At 41.2% G+C, this 21,562-nt stretch overlaps 1 non-coding gene across 1 annotated transcript; it reads left to right on the plus strand.

Annotated features, from left to right (window-relative positions):
* The first annotated feature begins 1,175 nt into the window (after positions 1-1,175).
* LOC112448199 (U6 spliceosomal RNA) lies at positions 1,176-1,282 on the plus strand. Its single transcript, XR_003036586.1, has one exon. It is a non-coding gene; the product is annotated as a U6 spliceosomal RNA (small nuclear RNA).
* The last annotated feature ends 20,280 nt before the right edge of the window (positions 1,283-21,562 follow it).

A 21,562-nucleotide genomic window follows, 5' to 3' on the forward strand; every position in this document is an offset into this window, starting at 1 on the left:
CTGACTTTAGATAAAAACATGAAGGAGGTAAGGAAGCCAGCCATGCATATGAAGGGAAACAGTGTTCCAAACAGAGAAAGCAACAGATGCAAAGGCCTGGAGGTGGGAGTGTGCTTGGCATCCTCAAAAGACAACACCAAGCCTAGTCTAGGCCATTGTCATGAATTTGAAAAGATGCAAGTAAATATACAGATAAATAAAGGTGTTAAACACAGTGATGGAACAAACCTCCTGGAATTTGAGGGAAATGTGAGCTGGTCATATGGATGCAGGACCAACTCCAAGACATGATGGCTGAACCCAAGAGAATAAGGAAAGAGGAAAAGAAAGGCCAGTGAAGGACAGATAAATAGAGGCATGAAGGGACCATCTGAGGTCCCAGTTGTAAGATGTGAGCAGAGGTAGAGAAACCAGGGAAGGATGCTGAGTAGCTGGAGAGGGCTGGGATGTTGCCATGAAGACTTTGTATGTAATTCCACATTTAAATTTCCTTACTTAATGAATTTATAAGCAATGATGGTTAAAAATAATAATGTATTTAAAATTATTCTGCAAAATAGTCTATCCTACAGGATGGGATCTTAGCTAATTAGACAAAGCTTTGCCAAAATGTTAAGTCTAGCACCAGCAAAGATTCCATCTCCCTGCAATTTCTTTCAATTCTGTATGTTTTCCTTTTGTGTCTCATATTGTTAGCTTTGAAAACAGGAGAATTAGGTTATTCTGAGCAGTTACTAGGTAAGCACAGATGGTTTTGTGTGGTTGCTGGGTGGCCAGCTCTGTGGCACAGATCTATACTCATAAATTGAGTTTGTCAAAAGCATGGAGAATATCCAGCTCTTTACAGGAGCTATATTTCACCAACCTGTTTTTCTTTTCTCTCCCTCAACTACAGCAAAGCACCTGAGTGAACTCTCACGTATCATAATCAATAATTTCTTACTTGCTCCTGGGAACAACATATTATTTTTTGTTTGTTCCTGGGCATTTTTCATATGCAATAAACCCAGCTGACATATGTATCCATTAATTAAGAGTGTCAAAGCTTAATGACTGAGGGCAGATAAGGAAAGTCTAGCTAGGGGTCAGGTCTAATAAATTGCGTGGGTTTATTTGTAGTGCCAGTCAACTGTTTTTGGTCTCTCTTTTTTCAGCCAAGTTAAGTGTGAGTTACAGTGCTCACTACTGTAGCACATACACTAAAATCAAAATGATACAGAGAAGATTAACATGCAACCCGACCAAGTATGATATGCAAATTTGTGAAGCATTTCATTTTTTTTTTAAGTGGCCACAAAACCTAGAATCTTCTAGTTTCCTCATTGCTATTTCTTTCGTTAAGAGGAATTTACTGGCTAAGAATGTGGTCATTGGCAAAACCTGTCTTTCATCTTCATTATTTGTAAACTGCATGATCACAGGCAAGTTATCATTCTCCTTACCCTCAATTTTCTAATCTGTCTCAAAAGAGTTTTTTGTGAAGCTTAAGTGAGATAAAGCATGCAACACATAATACAGGGTCAATAGTGATTAACAGATTGGAAAAACATACTTTCTGTCATAAACTCATACCCACCAAAACGAAAGCCCCACAGAGTCGCTTTAAAGTCAACCTAACTACTGGATTCTGAATAAAGAGGTTATCATTATTTATTACTTGTTAAGTATCCTGAAGGATTGTGTTTGCACATGTATATAATGTAAACTTCCCAGATGGTGCTAGTGTTACCAGATGCACTAGCATCTGCCTGCCAGTGCAGCAGACACAAGAGACGAGGGTTTGATCCCTGTATCAGGAAGATCCCCTGGAGCAGGAAAAGGCAACCCACTCCAGTATTCTTGCCTTGAAAATTCCCAGGACAGAGAAGCCTGGTGGGCTACAGTGCACAGAGTTACAAAGAGTTGGGCAGGACACACCCTATAATGTAAGCTACAGAAACCACAGGTTGCACAGACCAGGTCTTCTCTTTTTCTTCTAGCTCTGAAATATTTTTCTGTCACGAAGGAGGTTATTTGGGTTATTTATTTTTATCTTGTGAGCCCAAGCCTGTGATCACGTGAGACCCAGTTCACTATATTAATGACAGGAAGTTACAGTATTTCAACCATAGAAAAGCTAGAGTATAATTTTTAAAAACTTCTTCCTGCAAGTGTCAGTATTGGTTTCTAATAATGATGAATTAACGTTAGTCTGTCCTCTCTTAGTATCTAATAAACTATTGTCATTGTTGCTTAGTCCGATTCTTTTGGGACCCCAAAGACTGTAGCCCGCTAGGCTCCTCTGTCCATGGGATTTCCCAGGCAAGAATACTGGAGTGGGTTGCCATTTCCTCTGCCAGGAAATCTTCCTGACCCAGGAATCAAACCTACATCTCCTACATTGGCAGGCAGAATCTTTACTACTGAGCCAGCAGGGAAGCCCCTAATAAGCTATTAAATAATGTCTAATAATTAGATGATGGGGTGAGAAATCCATTTTTCATATTTATTAAGTATTTACCCTTAAATACTCTGTCCATTTTTTCCTCAGGGGACCTTTCATCACCAAGCACACAAGGAAGATTATTACTGTTTTCATATAAAGATTTGAGACTTGAGAATCGCAATGCTGTACTTATTCCACCAAACTTACAGTTTTCAAAAAACCAAATGACTGGCTTATAGTTACAAACTTCTTATATTTAACTGACCTTCCCATTAGACACCTGCTTTTTAAAGGAAATGCTTCTTACTTCAAATCATTTGGCATTACAGGAACAGTTTCTGAAAACCTGATGGAAAAGTATTCTTCAGAGGAGAGGTCCAATATTTCACTCCAGCTTCCACTGAGAATATTAAATCTCTTTTTCTTTTTTTTGGGCAGCTGAACAAAAACAGCTTTTACTTGTGATATACAAATACAACCAGTTCAAAAAGAGATCACTTTTCGCCTTTGATTCCAGTGATAACAAGTTGCTAAGAAAAAAAAATACATATATATATATCAAGAAGGAGTTTATCTTCAAAGTTTTCTCTAAAGAAACCCTAAGAAGGGTTAAAACAAAAGAACCATACACTTGTCATATATACATCTGATATTAGCAAAAATAACCTGAAAGGAGGTAAAATCTCAAAATTAATATTTTAACATGCTCCAAATAAACAAACAAAAAAGCCTAGTTCAAAAGTCCTGCTACGTTTCTCAAAACCAAGACCTTGGGGGAAATGGAGAAAGACTGATAATTCAAAACCGAATGGGCTCAACACCAGTGATAGGGTGACCTGTGGATCTCAGGCAGTCCTTCCCCCTCTAACAGTCTTTAGGAAGCAGCAGGGGGGCTGGATCAGCAGGGCCCAGCACCATCTGCCCACCTACCAAGGGGCTCAGTGTCAGGTGTCCAGCGAGCAGAAAGAGAGGATATACACTGAACCTACCTTAGGTGGGATTTACACTGGGGTCCCCTTTGGTTCCTTTTAGTGGGAGGTATCAGAAATCCATAAGCTCTTTAAAAATGTTTAATAAACTTGCTTCGATGAGTTGGTTAGATAGAATCACCTACTAAATATGAGTTTGAGCAAGCTCCAGGAGATAGTGAACGACAGGGAAGCCTGGCCTGTTGCAGTTCATAGGGTCACAAAGAGCCAGACATGACTGAGCGACTGAACAGCAACAAAGTTAGTTTGGTTTTTAAAGGAAAAAAGAAAAAGAAATTCATGATCTAAGACAGTAAATATTCAGCATTCTGTGTCCTTTGAGAGAGAGCAGGAATTGGAGGAAAACCTCTTCTGAAATATGCTTCTGTCCATCCATGATTCTCGGAAGGCTCCTTCCAATGCTCTTCCAGCCATTAAACTCTCCCCCTTGGGAACATGCCCTGGGAGGGGAGGAACAAAGGTGGGCTTATACCTGTTCAAAGCTGCGAGGCCCTCTCCAAGGGAATGCCAGTCCACGGCTGGTGGGCCAAGAGCAGCTCCCAGTAGTCAGCAGCGGAGAGCTGGGCAGGGGAAGGGGGCTGTGTACATAGCTACCCCCTCACCCCTGCAGGAATCTAGGGGAGATCTGCCTGCACTTAGTGGGTGGGGCCTGAGCAGACACAGGTTAGGACAGACACACTTCCTCAGGAAGAACCTCAGGAAGGCAGAAACTTTGAAACACTCCCTACAGCAGAGCTCAAGGTTGTCCAAGGGAAGGTGTGGTGCTTTTTCCTGGATAAGGGTTTAGTTATTTTCTTCCTGGGAAGGGAAATAGGGTCTGGAGATCAGGACTCTGCATCTTTTGATCAGAACTCTAATTTGGAGATTATAGTCTAAGCTCTCTTCATCCCATGATGGAGAGGAAGGACTTCTCCTCACTCCCACCTGTGCCAGGTGATGCCACCAAGAAAAGCCACTGTCCGGCCTCTGAGAGGCGGTCTTGATGCAGCCCCTGCTGCGGGGCGATAGCACTGATGCCTCTCTATGGCAGGGAGGGGTCAGGCTGGGGAGAGTGGGCAGAGGGGCCTGCTGCTGGCTGGGGGCACTCTAGAGGGGGTGGGGCACTGGGAAGGGACCCCCACTTTCTGAGAGCTATCAGAACAAAGATAGGATTAGAAATGGCACTAAGTATGCCAGGAGCGAGGGGTCCTTCTTGGGGAAGATGAGGGCCTCCCCAATGTTATTCCCCACCTCTTGAGAGTAGGAACATGGGTGTCTGGGGTGGTGTGAGAGGCAGGGGGAGAAAAAGTGGTGGGCGTTGATGGAGAAGGGCAGGCAGGCCCTCTGGTTTTCTTCGAATGAAAAATTCGAGTCGCTGCCGTGAGATTAAGAGATTAAGATCAGAATGCAGCCAGGTTCAAAGGCCCAAAGAAGCCATAGGCCCCGTCCACACTTGTTCCTGGTCCTCTTGGTCCCTCACCGACAAGCAAAGGAGAGAGGGTGGCAGCCTTCCTCTGGAGTCACTGGTCCCCTGGAACAAATGCACGCTTACTGTGGATCTGTAAGGGCACAGCCACAGAGAACTCCCTGGCTTCCCTGTGTCATGGCACCAAAGACCTTCCCAAGATCTTCATCAGAGCATCCCATACACGACATAGGAGCCTTTTTGAAGCCTGTCTCCAGCGCCCAAAGCCTCCTCTTTGGGAACCAGCCAGACCCTGACCAAGGGCTCCAGGACTTTCAGAAAGGTGGGTATAAACACTCCATTTGTCCAAATATGTGGGTGTGGTGGAGGGGGTGGTGACCATTTAGGTCACTGCAGAGCACTGAGTAGAGTTCCCTGAGCACTGAATAGAGTTCTCTGAGGACAGTAGGTTCTCATTGTTACCTGAAACACAGTATCAATAGTGTATATATGTCAGTCCCAATCTCCCAATTCATCCTGTTCTCCCTCTTTCCCCTCTTAGTGTCCATATGTTTATTCTCTATATCTGTGTCTCTATTTCTGTTGTGCAAATAAGATCATCGGTATTGTTTTTCTAGATTCCACAGGTATGCATTAATATATGATATTTATTTTTCTCTTTCTGATTTACTTTACTCTGTATGACAGTCTCTAGGTCCATCCACGTCTCTCCAAATCATTCGATTACATTCCTTTTTATGGCTGAGTAATATTCCAGCCATATTGCATTTAATATTGTACATATGTACATCTTCTTTATTGGTTCTTCTGTTGATGGACATTTAGTTTCCTTCCATGTCCTGGCTATATTATAAATAGTGCTGCAATGAACATTGGGGTGCATGTGTCCTTTTGAATTATGATTTCTTCTGGGTATACACCCAAGAATGGGATTGTTGGGTCATGTGGTAGTTCTATTTGTAGTTTTTTAAGGAACCTCCATACTGTTCTCCATAGTGGCTGTATCAATTTACATTCCCAGCAAGAATGCAAGGGGATTCCCGATTCTCCATATGCTTTCCAACTTATTTATTTATTGAAAACCATTTTTGGGGGGTTTTCACTGTTTTTTAAATTGAATATAATACCAATTGTCAGTTTTGCCTCCTCACTGACTGATGAGATAAATCAGTACAAAATTTGGTATGAAATCCACTGAAGGTGGATTTCAGTCTGGAAATTTATGGAGAAATCTATTTAAATGTCCTAAAGTTAAGCAAGAATACTCATTAAAAATGCAAAAATAAAAAATCATATTATGCAATAGGAATCAGAAACAATAGATGCCATAATAATTGTAGCTATAATAGCATCAAAACAATGATTTTTATCAGTGACATAAACAAGTGATTCATTTTGAATGTGTTGCAACTTAGATTTATTGTTCTCCTTTGGTTCCATTTTGGAATGTCTGGTACAAAAACTACAGATATCTGGGGGCTTTGATCCATGATGAAGCCAAATAATCACCCAATTTTTGTTGAGATGAATTGAAATTTGAATGCTTTATTTGTGGTTATAGTATGCCACCTGCTTGGTGTACTAAAAAAAAAAAAGAAAAGCTCTTGTTTTTTCTTGAAAGCTTTCATTTTTTCCCTGGATTTCAAATAACTTTGCTGTAAAAGATGTTGGACTTTGGTGCTTATGTTTCAGCCATCAATGTATTTCTGATGTATTTCACTCATTTGAAATATGTTGCAGAGATATGACAGCTGAATATTAGTAAAATCCAGCTGGTGAAAACTATTACTCTTCCATTCTCCCATTTATGAGACAATCTCTAAATTCTCTGAATTGGTTTCCAGACTGCAATCCCATAATCACACTGTGTTTCAGTAAAATGAAAGATCTAGTAATGATCTAGCAATTCAAACACAGGATCATTGGAATTGAAGACAAATGGTGAAAAGAATGCAGGCAATTGTTTGAAATCTCATGGTGTGTCAGTTAGCTTTTACTGAATGACAAAACACCTCAAAACTTAGTGGCTTAAAACAGAAGCCATTTGTTTGGTTCACACTTTTTGCAGTGGGAGTTGGAATGCACAGGGCAATTCTTCTGGTTTAGGCTGGTTCTCAGTTATCTGTAGTGAGCTGTTGGCTGGCACTGCTTCCAGTGGTTAAGTGGAAGGAATGGGTCGCAGGAATGACTGGACCACATGCTTTTCATCCTCGATAGGCTTGTTTGGGCTCCGTCATATGGTGGTGGTAGTGGTGGCGGTTAGAGGGGAAGCCCCCAAAGCACAAGTGCTTTTCAATCCTTTGCTTGCATCATGTTTGCTAGCATCCATTGCTCAAACATGTCCCGTGGCCAAGTTCGGAGTCAAGTTTGCGAGTGCTCCATTGTTCGTACTTATGGCACATAGCTTACTAAGTAAGATCAACCACTGAGGAAGGGAACTCTTGTTGTATAATTTTGGCACAATTCAAAATCTGTCATCTAAAAAAATATTTTGAGAATTCTTTGGTGGTCCAGTGGTTAGGACTCAGTGCTTTTACCATGGGCTTGGTTTTGATCCTTGGTTGTGGAACTAAGATCCCCCAGACCACACAGCATGGCCAAATAAATAAATAAAACATTGTAGAGATAGGTCAAAGACAGACTCAGTGACAAATAGTAGATAAGTTCAGCTAAAATTAATCCTTTGTCCAAAAACTTTGGGAAACATTGTTTGGATGAGCAGACATTGATTATGAAATTAAGTCAGAGGGAGTTGTGTGTGTTCTCTCTGCTCAGAGTTACCATTGTCTATATTAAAAAAGTGCTGAGAATCTTTGCTTGGGTTCTAGAATGGCTTTCTTAGATAATTCAGTTCAACTCATCCTATTGTTGTGTGTCTAGAGTTGTAGTGAAAGTAAGTATTTTTAGCTTATGTGCTTTAAGTATATATATAATTATACCGTGAAGACTTTTAGTAGAGTTGTAGTTATAAAATCAAGGTAGAATACAATATTGGAGTTCTTAAGGACTGAGAATTATTGATTCACAGAGCTGAGAGAGACAATTTTCCATCACTGCCTAATATTAGGGTGAGGCCAGAGTGTGACCACTGTAACTCATTCTTGGAAAACAGCAGAAACTGCTCTCAGGTGATAGGATTCATCTGAAAAATAAAGTACAGTCTCTGTCCTCACCCCATCTATTCCAGCCCACTCTACCCAAAACCTTGCTTTAGTACTTCAGGAAATTGAAGAGGTTTGAATGTATTTGGTTTTAAGAAAAGAAATTAATTTAGTTCTTATCTTTTAAATAATTAGCAACAATGTTCATAAACTAAACTTAAGTTGTTCTCCCACTTAGCATTTCAAGTGAGAGCTTTCTTTTCTGCATTAAAACGTCCCTAAATGACTGTTTATTAACCTCCAATTAAAATAAATAAATTTATATTTAAAAAAATGACTCTCTTTGACTACTGCTTAGTGAATTTTTCCACCTCTTTGAAGTAATTTGTCAATTTTCCACTCTCTTTTTATGTTTCTTTGTCACATTCCTGTTGCTCCAGAACTGACTTTAGATGTCAGGAATGAACAAAGTGCTAGACGCAGCATGGCCTCAGTAATTAGCATTACTTGGGAAGATTGATTTGAAGCAGTGAAGGGTTTGAACTCAAGTTACTTTGACGAAAAAAATTTTTTATCGAGTTGTTTCCACACTGTTGAACTCCTTGAATGTTTAAAAAGACAGTAAAAGTCAGCTGTACCTGACTTGAAGGAATTGACACTCTATTTCAAGAGCTGCTTATGAAAAAAAGAAACTGGAAAGACAAGCTGTATGGCACAGCCAGAGAGGGTGGAATGGATCTTGCAATTTAGAGAAGAGCAGCTCCATAAAAAGGAGTAAAATTAGTCTTTCTTCAAGGAGGTGGGACTTGAGGTGAAGCTTATAGGGAGCAGAAATTTTCGGAATAAAAGTGACTAAGGAATTGAGATCCTAAATTATATAGTGGAGTACGAAGCATGGAGAATATCTTTATTTTCTAGATTCTGCTTGTAGCATTCACTCTGAAGTGTAAGATTTTAAAGCACCAAAGACAGAAGGGGCAAGCCAGCCCTGCAAACCAGGCACAAGCTGGTATGGGATGCCCACGAGCCAGAGGAAGAGTAGTCTGACTGAACTAGGGGTTCTACTGAAACTAATTGGAACCAGTGCTGGGTACATAACCAGAACTGGATTAAGGAGGGCCTTGACTATGCAAATGAGGACCCTGAGTGTGACTTGTATGTATTAGGGACTCGGAAATGTTTGAAGAATTTTGATATTTGGTAAACTAATACAATTTTATAAAGTTTAAAAATAAAATAAAATTTAAAATTAAAAAAAAAAAGTTTTTTGCAGATATGCACACACACACACACACACACACACACACAAAGAAACATAGGGACTTCCCCAGTGGTCCAGTGGTTAAAAGTTCACCTTCCCATTCAGGAGGTGTGGGTTCAATCCCTCAATCCCTGGTCAGGTAGCTAAGATCCCACATGCCTTGGACCCAAGAAACCAAAACATAACAGGATCAATATTATAACAAATTCAATAAAGACTTAAAAATAGCCCATATCAAATAATCTTTTTTAAAAAGAATTGCTTCTTTAAAAAAGAAAAGCAATATATTTAATGTCTTTAAAGATTAGAGCATTGAACTAATAGTTATTTGATTGCAGTTGGCAATGAGTGCCTGAAGAGAAAGCCCACCAAATTGCTTTTATGACCAGTTAAGGGTGATTAGAAATCGGTTCACTTATTTATATATCACTGACAAACATTAAATTTATTCTCTATTGGTTCCCCAATTCTGCAATCTTGTTAAGACTTGCAGTTGCCTAAATTATTCTTTTTGTAAATACGGTACCAGTGAAAGCTTCAGATGCCCCCAGTTCAGACAGCACCAAATTCGAATAAGTGGTATCTCAGTTAATAAAGCATTCCTTATGGATATCTCAGAACTCTGAAGAGCTAGAAATTCTGCATTTTGATCTCATGCTGTATTAACATTAACCAGGGTGTTGCTATTGCAGAAAAGGTAAAGATATAGACTAAATTGTGTTTCCTTCTCCTCCAAATTCATATGTTGAAGCCCTCACTCTCAATGTGACTGTATTTTGGAGGGCCTTTAAGGTGATAGATAAAATTAAATGAGGTTGTAAGGGTGGGGCCCTGTTTTGATAGGATTGGTGTCTTTCTAAGAAGAGAAAGAGTTTAATACAACTCATTCTGCATGAGCAGAGAAGAAAGCCATTGAGGACACAGTGAGAAGGCGGCCATTTACAAGTCAGGGAGTGAGACCTCACCAGAAACTGAATTTTCCAGCTCCTGGTCTTGGACTTCTAGCCTTCAGAATCGTGAGAAAATAAATTTCTGTTGTTTAAGTCACCTAGTCTGTGGCTCTTTGTTATGGCAAACGGAGAAGACTAATATAGGTAGTAACCCTAAAAGTGACAGCTGCCTCATTTGTCTTATTGTCCATAATTGAGTTCTAGGCATCCAGGGTTGCAGTTTCCATTTGAATTACTTTAAAGAATGTGAGGTTCTATACCTTGACTTAAAAAAAAAAAACCACAATTATTTATTTGTTTGGCTGCTTCAGGCCTTAGCTGTGGCAAGCGGGATCTTTGTTGTGTTGCGTGAGGTCTTTCACTGCAGCCCCAGGGCTGCCCCGTGGCATGTAGAACCTTAACTCCTCAACCAGCCATGGAACCTGTGTCCCCTGCGTTGCAAGGCAGATTCTTAACCACTGGACCACCCGGGAAGTCCTACCAGATCTTGACTTTGTCATCCTTGTATACATACTGCTCTCAAGTGTCAGGGGATAACTTCTTTACAAAACCTTAGCAAGGGATATTGTAAATTTTGATCATGGATGAGAAATTCATGAGAAAATTTCCCTGAGGAAATATGCACTTTTGTGCAGATGAAAGCACTGATGTTTGCTAAAACAGAGTATTGATTCATGAACTCTAATTTAAATTGGTGAGTGACTGATCTCTCGACAGTACAGGGACTGACAGATCTATTTGTGTAACGTGTAGGTTGTCTTTTGGCTGATGGACATTATTTGATATTTTGCCAATAAGCCCTTTCTCCTGAACTGAACTGGTTGTGCTTTTTATTTGTATTGGCTGCACCATGCAGCTTGCAATATTTCAGTTGCCTGACCAGGGATCAAACCCTGACCCTTGGCAATGAGAGTTCCGAGTCCTAACCACCAGACCACCAGGGAATTCCCTAAAACAAAATTTTTTAAAAATCTGAAAACAAGACATCTTAATAGGTTCTGATTGAATTAATAGATTTTTTTCTATTATAAAGAGATTAAAACAGGTAGCATTTTGGAAGAGAGAGAGATACTACCATGACTACTACTATTATTATGCCTCTTGTGGGACAAATATGTCCAGCAGACCAGCTTTAACCTTAGAGTCACACAAATTGATTTTTTTAAGGGAATTGAAAAACCTGAAAAACTTCTAAGAAACATAGGTAAGAATCATCTTTCAAAATCATATTGATTTTGCCTGGAAATCACTGTTAGTCACTCAGTCGTCTCTGACTCTTTGTGACCCCATGGACTGTAGCCCACCAGGCTCTTCTGTCCATGGAATTCTCCAGGTAAGAATACTAGACTGAAGTCCCATTTTCTTCTCCAGTGGAACTTCTCCACCCAGGGTTTGAACCTATGTCTTCAGTGTCTCCTGCATTGCAGGTGGATTCTTTACCTGTTGAGCCATTGGGGAAGCCCTAGGGCCTTGGTAGAGAAGATTAAATTAAAGTGAGGGAATTAGGATGGACTCTAATCCAATTTGACTGTGTCTTTACAAGAAGAGCCATTGAGCTGTGTACTCAGACGGTAAAGCGTCTGCCTGCAATGCAGGAGACCCGGGTTCGATTCCTGGGTCGGGAAGATCCCCTGGAGAAGGAAATGGCAATCCACTCCAGCACTCTTGCCTGGAAAATCCCATGGACGGAGGAGCCTGATAGGCTACAGTCCATGGGGTTGCAAAGAGTCGGACACGACTGAGCGACTTCACTTTCCTTTCCTTTACAAGAAGAGGAAAAATTGTAAAATTAATTTTTATCATAGTGTAGTTGCTTCACAATGTTGTGTTGGTTTCTACAGTATGGCAAAATGAATCAGCTATACATAAGTATATCCCCTCTTCTTTTTGGATTTTCTTCCCATTTAGGTCACCACAGACCATTGAGTAGAGTTCCCAGTGCTATAAACTAGGTTCTCATTAATTGTCTCTTTTATATATAGTATTAATAGTGTGGGCTTCTGAGGTGGTGCTAGTGGTAAAGAATCTGCCTGCCAATGAGGAGACAGGTTTGATCCCTGGGCTGGGACAATCCCCTGGAGTAGGAAATGGCAACCTGTTCCAGTATCCTTGCCTGAAAAATTCCATGGACAGAGGAGTCTGGCAGGTAAACAATTCATGGGGTCACAAAGAGTCAGATGCAACTGAGCAACTGAACACATACAATAGTGTATACACGTCAGACCCATCCTTCCATTCATCTACTCCCCTTTCCCACTTGGTATCCATACATTTGATCTGTATGACAAGAAGAGGAAATTTGGACACATCCAGGGACAGCAGGGGAAAGGCCATATAAGGACACAGCAGTAAGGTATCCATCTGTAACCCAAGGAAGGGGAGGGAGGGCAGGAAAAGCCAAGTCTTCTGACACCTTGATCTCAGACTTGCAGCTTCCGGCACTATAAGAAGATAAATCTCCATAGTCTAAGCCACTGTGGTACTTTCTTCTGGAAGCCCTAGAAACAAATAGTCATTGAGCTGGGTTGTGGGGGGCAGAAGAATAAGGGTGGGAGGTAGGAACCAAAGAGGAGGCTGGGACTAGGAGTTGGGGGTACACAGAGGCAGGAAGAGTTGGGAGCAGAAGCTCAGGTCTGACTGGCAGCAAAAGATGCCCCAGGGAGCAACACAGCTCCCCTTAGCATATGCAACCAGACTGGGCAGGTGGTCAAAAATAGTTGTTTTGGAGGTACAACTAGAGCCTTGTGGGTCTTCGTGTGGGAAATGTATTGATGGATTTATCTCTGGGGGATCAGAGAAGGAAGACAGAGGTCCTACAGATGATAAAGTGGTGGTGATGGGAGTGGATCATCGGTGATGTGACTGGTTATCACACGATTTGGCTTATTATTAGGAGTTGTGATTTTTCTTTGGGTCAAAAGAGGGTTTTATGCTGTGCAGGATATGCATGTCTGTGTATACAAAACCATATATTTAAAGAATATATTTTAGTTATTTTAGCATTAAGGCTATCTGAATGGATGGGGCATTCACTCGTGTTTTTCTGTTGTCTGCACTTCTTAACATAGTGTCTCTCAGCATTTGATAACTGAATTTTAACAATTCTGTTTATCTGTGTCAAATTCAGTAATGAATCATTTAATAGACCATCCTTATAGATGATTATAGCACAGTTGGAAATTTTTATATTGAGAACAAAAATGATAGCTTAGTTATTACATTTTGTAGATCAAACAGTAGGGGAAACTAGTGGATGTCATAATTGTCTAACATTCCCCAAATTTATTCCACTAATGCTTTGTTTTGGGTTTATTTCATTACCTAATTTTTTAACGTATTCTTATAATTTGCACATTCCTTTTTTTACTTGCTGCTGCTAAGTCACGTCAGTCGTGTCCAATTCTGTGCGACCCCATAGACAGAATCTCACCAGGCTCCTCTGTCCCTGAGATTCTCCAGGCAAGAACACTGGAGTGGGTTGCCATTTCCTTCTCCAATGCATGAAAGTGAAAAGTGAAAGTGAAGTCACTCAGTCGTGTCCAACCCTCAGCGACCCCATGGACTGCAGTCTACCAGGCTCCTCCGTCCATGGGGTTTTCCAGGCAAGAGTACTGGAGTGGGGTGCCATTGCCTTCTCTTTTATTTACTTATTTACTTACTTATTTGTCCCCAAAGTTAACTTTTCTAATGTTCTGGCATATTATTAAATAGATTAAGAGACCACACAGAAATAATACATATTGAACATTGGATAGTAACATTGTGACCAGTAGAGGGCATCAAGGAATCATCACAAGTACAGGTTTTGAAGAGACAGAAATACTAGTGTTTTAATTGTGGGACAATTTCAACCAAAGCGTTAGTACTAAAATAATTCCATGATATAAATGTGTTTAAATCATCATGGTAATGTTACTGAGTGATCATTTCATGTCTCGGTCACTGCAGACGTACCTTAGTTACACATTTCAAAAACAAAAGTAGCTCTTAATTATGTTGAAATGGAAATTGTTGAATTTTGACATTCTTAGGAAAAATATAAAGTGCTAAATATTAAAAAGTGGCGTGATTTCTAAGTTCTGAAATATGTATATATAGTCTCCGAGTGTCTGTGTCTACTCATCTCTTAAGTGTGGAAGATCGAGGGAAATGCTCTCTGAGGTCTTTTCTAATAACACAATATGTGGCAATGAGGCTCTTCACCTGGAAATACCACTATGAAGAGAATCCTCTTTATCAGCACCTGGAGGGCTCCCTTGATCAAACCAGAACTTGGACTGGTTTGGACTGAAGGTGCCATGTGGTTTCTGGACCTTGCATCTCTGATTTCTCAGCATTATTTATCAAAATAGAACCCCTATTTGCATTGCACTGTCTTACATAGTTTTAGAGATTTTCTGATTTCACTTCCTTCCCCTCCAATCTCTTCTCTCTCTGGCTTTGTAGTTTACCAAGGCATCTTTCTGAGTTGTTGTTCAGTTGCTCAGTCGTGTCTCTTTGTGACCCTGTGGACAGCAGTATGCCAGGCTTTGGCTTCCCCGTCCTTCACCATCTCCTGGAGCTTGCTCAAACTCATGTCCATTGAGTTGGTGATGCCATCCAACCATCTCATCCTCTGTTGTCTCCTTTTCCTACTGCCTTCAAATCTCCCTGCATCAGGGTCTTTTGAAATTAGTCAGCTCTTTGCATCACGTGCCCAAAATATTGGAGCTTCAGCTTCAGCATCAGTCTTTCCAGTGAATATTGAGTTGAGTCCCTTTAGGATTGACTGGTTTGATCTCTTTGCTGTCCAAGGGACTCTTAAGAGTCCTTTCCAGCACCACAGTTAGAAAGCATCAATTGTTTGGCACTCAGCCCTTTTTTATTGTCCAGCTCTCATATCCATACATGACTACTGGAAAAATCATGGCTTTGACTATACGAACTTTTGTTGGCAAATAGTGTATCTGCTTTTTTAATACGCTGTCTAGGTTTGTCATTACATTCCTCCCAAGGAGCAAGGGTCTTTTTGAGTATTACATCATTTAACTCTCACAACAACCTGGGGAATAAATTTTTTTTTTTTTAATGGATGAAGAAATGGAGGCTCTGAGAGACTGAGCAACTGTTCTTGAGCTCATGCAATAATTTTGGAGTGGGAAATTTTGGGGGACATGCAGTGTGTTGTGTGGCATGCAGGATCTTAATTCCAAGACCAGAGATTGAAACCGTGCCCCCTGCATTGGGAGCACATAATCTTAACCACTGCACCACCAGGGAAGTCCTGTCTCTGGAGTGGGATTTAAATCTAAGTTGTTACTCCACATTCAGTATTCTTTTCAGTCCACCGGAGTAAGTCTTGACTTAATTCCTGGTATGTTACTTGAGAGGAGTAATTTGTTAAGCTGTAATTATTATTTTCTTGGTCTCCAAATCACTGCAAATGGTGACTGCAGCCATGAAATTAAAAGACACTTGCTTCTTGGAAGAAAAGTTATGACCAACCTAGACAGCATATTAAAAAGCAGAGACATTACTTTGTCCACAAAGGTCTGTCTAGTCAAGGCTATGATTTTTCCAGTAGTCATGTATGGATGTGAGAGTTGGACTATAAAGAAAGCTGAGTGCCGAAGAATTGATGCTTTTGAACTGTGGTGTTGGACACTCTTGAGAGTCCCTTGGACTGCAAGGAGATCCAACCAGTCCATTCTGAAGGAGATCAGCCCTGGGATTTCTTTGGAAGGAATGATGAAGGCGGGAGGAGAAGGGGACGACAGAGGATGAGATGGTTGGATGGTATCACTGACTCGATGGACATGAGTTTGAGCAAGCTCTGGGAGTTGGTGATGGACAGGGAAGCCTGGCATGCTGCAGTCCATGGGGTCACAAAGAGTTGGACATGATTGAGTGACTGAACTGAACTGAAGTGCTTATGGATATATTTTCAAGAATCATAAGCCATTAGAGGTGGGAAAATTAGCTGTTCTAATTCCACATTAGCAAAAACACTTACAGCTTTTTCCAGATCTCCAACTCTCATTTCTTCTTGTCTCTTGTATTGGTCTCATTGGCTCAGGCCCCTTCAGAAAGCAGAGTGTATGGTCACCAGGCTCCTATTTTTCCAGTTCCCTAGGGACCATGCATGAACCCCAGGGAAGGACTTTGAGCAGGCCATGGTCACGTGCCTGCCCCTCTCTGGAGGTGGTATTAAAGAGCTTGCTGTAGTTGAAAACGTCCCTGGAGCCACAGGAAATGGGTTTGGGGGAAATTGTCCAAGCTACTGAGGGAGCTGTTTCAAAAGATAGATAAAATAGTTTCTGAGCACAGACTGCTGGCCCAGGGTAGGTGTCTCAGGGAAGGTCTGTGGGCAGCTGGGGGACAGGAGGACCTCAGTGTATGATGGTTATCAAAGGAGTGAGGAACACAGAAAATTAACTTCACTTCTCTAACTCCTTTCCTGGGAGTCAGGCAATGAATGTAACCAAGAGCGAGTGTAGGAAAGACCCAAAGAGTCGAAGGGTGTTAAGTCGATCTTCAGAAATATCTTATAAGATACTTTTTGGCTACCAATATAACAAAAGCCAAGCAAAACTAAGAATTTTAACTTTTCTGGACAGTGTAGGGCCAGTCCTGCCAGTAAGGAAGGAGGTGTTGCAGAGAAGAGCCAATTCTGACTCCATGCTGCATCTGTTTCTTTGACTTTGACCTTTGCTTTTCCTTGCTTTTGCTATTATAATCATACATAATGACCTGCCTCAGAGCACTCAGACCCTCTGCCTGACTGTAAAACTAAAGTGCCTCTGTTCAGCTCAAAGACCCCGCCCAACTGTGAATGGCTGCAAGAAAGAAATGTGTGCTAAGTCCCTTCAGTCCAGCTCTTTGCGATCTGTCCACGGGATTCTCCATGTTGACTTAGGCACCGATTTAAGTATCTTTTGTTAATGATATAGGTGTCAGTTTTAGAACTTAAGAACACTTAGTAGATTCTTCACACTGTATTAAAATGCAAAGTAAGAAGCATTTCCTTAGGAAGTTATCCTTTTTTTCCCCATGAATACATTGGGTTTATTCCAGAAACATGCAGGTTAAGAAGTAACAGAACTGAACTGGTTCAAAATTGGGAAAGGAGTACGTCAGCGCTGTATATTGTCACCCTGCTTATTTAACTTATATGCAGAGTACATCATGTGAAATGCTCAGCTGGATGAAGCTCAAGCTGGAATCAAGATTGCTGGGAGAAATGTCAATAACCTCAGATATGCAGATGACACCACCCTTATGGCAGAAAGCAAAGAGGAACTAAAGAGCCTCTTGCTGAAGATGAAAGAGGAGAGTGGAAAAGCTGGCTTCAAGCTCAATGTCCAAAATATAAGATCGAGCCACCACTTCATGGCAAATAGATGGGGAAAAAATGGAAATAGTGACAAGATTTCTTGGGATCCAAAGTCACTGTGGATGGTGACTGCAGCCATGAAATTAAAAGATGCTTGCTCCTTGGAAGAAAAGCTATGACAAACATAGACTGTGTATTAAAAAGCAGAGACATCATTTTGCAGACAAAGTTCTGTCTAGTCAGAGCTATGGTTTTTCCAGTAGTCATGTATGGATGTGAGAGTTGGACCATAAAGAAGACTGAGCACTGAAGAATTGATGCTTTCAAACTGTGGTGTTGGAGAAGACTCTTGAGAGTCCTTTGGACAGCAAGGAGATCAAACCAGTCCATCTTAAAGGAAATCAACCCTGAATATTCACTGGAGGGACTGATGCTGAAGCTGAAATTCCAATACTTTGGGCATCTGATGCAAAGAGCTGACTCATTGCAAAAGACCCTAATGTTGGGAAAGATTGAAGGCAGTAGGAAAAAGGGACAACAGAGGATGAGATGGTTGGATGGCATCACTGACTCAATGGACATGAGTTTGAGCAAATTCCTGGAGATGGTGGAGGACAGGGAGGACTGGTGTGCTGTAGTCCGTGGGGTCGCAAAGAGTCAGACACTGCTTAGTGACTAAACAAAAATAACGCATTCCTCTACACTGTGCTGTGAGCAAAAAAGTGAGAGCCTGAGAGACTAGGTGAGTGCTCTGTCCCGGCCTTGTTCTCTAAACATTCATGGCTCTGGTTTCACATCTGCTTAAGGTCCCATGTGTGGACACTCAGCTTCACTGCCTTTCTCTTGCCACTTACTCAAGGATAAACCCAGATTTTCTGCTTCAGTGTCATCAAAGTTTTGCAAGTATGCTTGTATGGTGCTTATTATTTCTTTTTCTATTATTCCTTGCCATTGCTCTAAGTGGGCTTCTCAGGTGGCGCTAGTGGTAAAGAATCCACCTGCCAGTGTGGGGATGCCACAGACGCAGTTTCGATCCCTGGGTTGGAAGATCCCCTGGCAACCCACTCCAGTATTCTTGCCTGAAAAATCTCATGGACAGAAGAGCCTGGTGGGCTACAGTCCAAGGAGTTGCAAAGAGTTGGACATAACTGAGCACAACATGGCATTGCTCAAAGTATGAAATGCGAAGATTTCATCCTCCTGCCAATTTCTCTTCAAATGGCTTTGGATGAGAATGTTCTGGACTGATTTACATGATTCTATGTTCTGCAGAGGGTGGTTCCCAGACCAGTGACATCAGCATCACTTGGGAGTGTGTTAGCAATGCAGAATCTCCAGACTCTCTCCAGATTTACCAAAGCAGAAGTATGAAAAATATGGCCTTTTATTGCATTTTAACACACTGTATTGAAAATACTTGTGAAGCTCTTTCTTCCTTTCATTAGAATAAAATTTCAGTAAAATTTCAGTTTGGGAGGGAATCTGTATTGTCTAGCTTTCCATTGAATATCCAGGACCTAGCATAGTTCTTGGCAGATGGTAGGTGCTCAGTAAATGTTTGTTGAATGATAAATGAATGGATATCTGCAGAGTAAGTCTTGTTTGCTTAACCTAGTTGTTAAGTAACCAATGTGTTTAGAAGGGCTCAGTGAAAGAATAATGCTAACAGTGCAGACAAATGAGGTGTGTAATTAACACCTCTGGTCCTATTGTTTCCTAGAAGAGATTTTCTGCCCAGTTGACTGTGATTAAGGTAGGGTTGACAGTCTCCAAAGTGGGAAAAGGATTGGCCTGTCTGGCAAAGAAGATGACTCTTGCTCTCTTCTACTACTGTATCCTCAAATTATGAGACTGGTGATCCACTCCTTGGCAATCTGAAACTTTGCAGTATTTTGATTTCAAAAGGTCATTTTCTAGTTAAATATACTGATTTGTCTGTCCTCATATTTTACCTCTGAAATTGAACATCTCCCCACCTTCCCTTCCCCCTCACTTTTTTTCTTCTTTGGTGCACACTCCCCCTCACCACTCTCTGACTATTCCAATATCTGTCTACCTAGTCTCCGTTCTTCCATTCTCTTTCATTCAAAGAGGCTTTCCAAACTGCAGGTCTGGTCATGTTCTCCTTTGGTTAAAATCCTCAGGCATTTTTCTGCTGCTTGTAGGATTAAATCCAACATCCTTATTGAGGCATTTGAGGCTCTTCATGGACCTGGCTGTCTGACCAGCCTCCTCTCCTGTCACTCTCCTTCCTAACCTACACTCTGACCACCACTTGCCACTTCTCTAAGCCATGTCTGACTTTTGCGACCCCATGGACCATAGCCCGTCATGCTCCTCTGTCCATGGAATTTCCCAGGCAAGAATACCAAGTGCATTGCCATTTTCTTCTCCAGGGCATCTTCCCAGCCCAGGGATCAAACCTGCATCTCCTGCATTGGAAGGCAGATTCTTTACCACTGAGCCACCAGGGAAGCCCTGACTGTAACGGTAACTGCTGTTAAAAGAGAGACAGGAGTCTCTGGAACATTCTTAACGCTAAACCTCAAGGATCTGGAGTACAGTTTGGGGACTGGAAGGCTGTCAGGAATTGTACGAGGCAGCTCTTGGTGACAGATGACACTGTTGGTTCCTCAGCAGCAGGAATTAATTAAGCTTCATTCATGTCCTTTGCCATGGATGCCAGTTGCCTACTTGTTTTTTTTTTTTTTTTTTAGCCTCCCTTTACTTATCTTTCTACTCCTGCTTCCCCTGACAGTGCACCGTCTCTTCATACATTTTTCATTCAAAGTCTTGAGAGGTACGACTGTCATCATTGCAACTGATTGCTTTCTGTTTGACAGGAGTTTCTTTACCAGGCCACCCTATTGAACATAGCCAGGTGGTAGATGTAGCTGCTCTTGGGTCAGGTGCGGGCTGGCTGGATCAATTAGTGGATGACTGATAGGGGTTAGGGTATCATGTGGTACTATGTGGTGGACTGTGGTTCAAGAACGACCTACAGCAGCTTTTCTTAGCAGGGCCTGTGTTTTATAACCTACTTAGAAGGAATTTGTGGGCAGGGTAGGCATTCTAAGGCAAGATATCTTCCACATCGACATATTTTGAAAATTCTGATCATGATTTCTCCTAGGTATTCCCAGTGAGGCCGATATTCTCATAGCCTCCTTTTCCAATTTGTATTGTCATACACAAAGTGATATGTGCATAAATGGTGTACCTGACATTACAATATTATTTTGCCTCTTAAAATAGTTTACTGAAATTCCAGTTTCAGCTTTTCAAGATTGCAGGATACCTTCAAGATTGCTCAGTAATAGCTTCGGTCTACTCAACTTTGTGATCCTTCGTTTATTCATTTATCCATCAAACATTTCTGGAATGCCTATACTAGGGAATGGTTATACAGAGAGAAATAAGACACAGTACCCACCTTCAAGGATCTTACAAACTACCTAGGGAGTCTGACATATAAACTAAATTAATATGGTTATTAATAGCCTGTTACAGGAATTTGTTGAATGAAAGAGACAAACTATCACTATTTTTTTTAATCACTTCTCAAAATACAGCACTGTTCTGTCTTCCCCCAGTCTCCCATGCTCAGCTCATCCCATCCCATCCTCTCTTCTCTCATATACAACATGGTGTTTCTCACTGGACTCTTGTTAACTATTCAACCAATGGCACATGCCTATATCAAACAAACTTTTGCTTTCCTTACTAGGGTTGAGGACATTGTTTTTCTTTCTGTGGGTATGCGTGTGTGATTAGAAAGGGAAGTCAGGCCTCAGTTCTTTGTCATTGAGAAACTGATATATAAGAAGTATTCAAGTAAAGTTGCCAGGCAAGAGGACACACGCTGCCTCAGAGGTTTTAGAGTCCACGTCAACACCATTTACCGTATGGATGTTCTCCTTGTTCTCTATGAAACACCTCTTGCCGCCCCCACCTGCGAAGTCCAGCTAGAGAGGGGGCTTTAGCTTGCAGCCTCAGCTCTTTTGTATCACTGTTTCATACCTCTGAATGTGTATTTTATATATTCCCTGAGTTGTTCTCCTTAGCCATCCAAATACCAACTCAGGCTTGATTGCTTAACTGAGTAACTGATTTATTCAT

Source organism: Bos taurus, chromosome 9 (assembly GCF_002263795.3).
Source record: "Bos taurus isolate L1 Dominette 01449 registration number 42190680 breed Hereford chromosome 9, ARS-UCD2.0, whole genome shotgun sequence".
NCBI classification, from domain to species: domain Eukaryota; kingdom Metazoa; phylum Chordata; class Mammalia; order Artiodactyla; family Bovidae; genus Bos; species Bos taurus.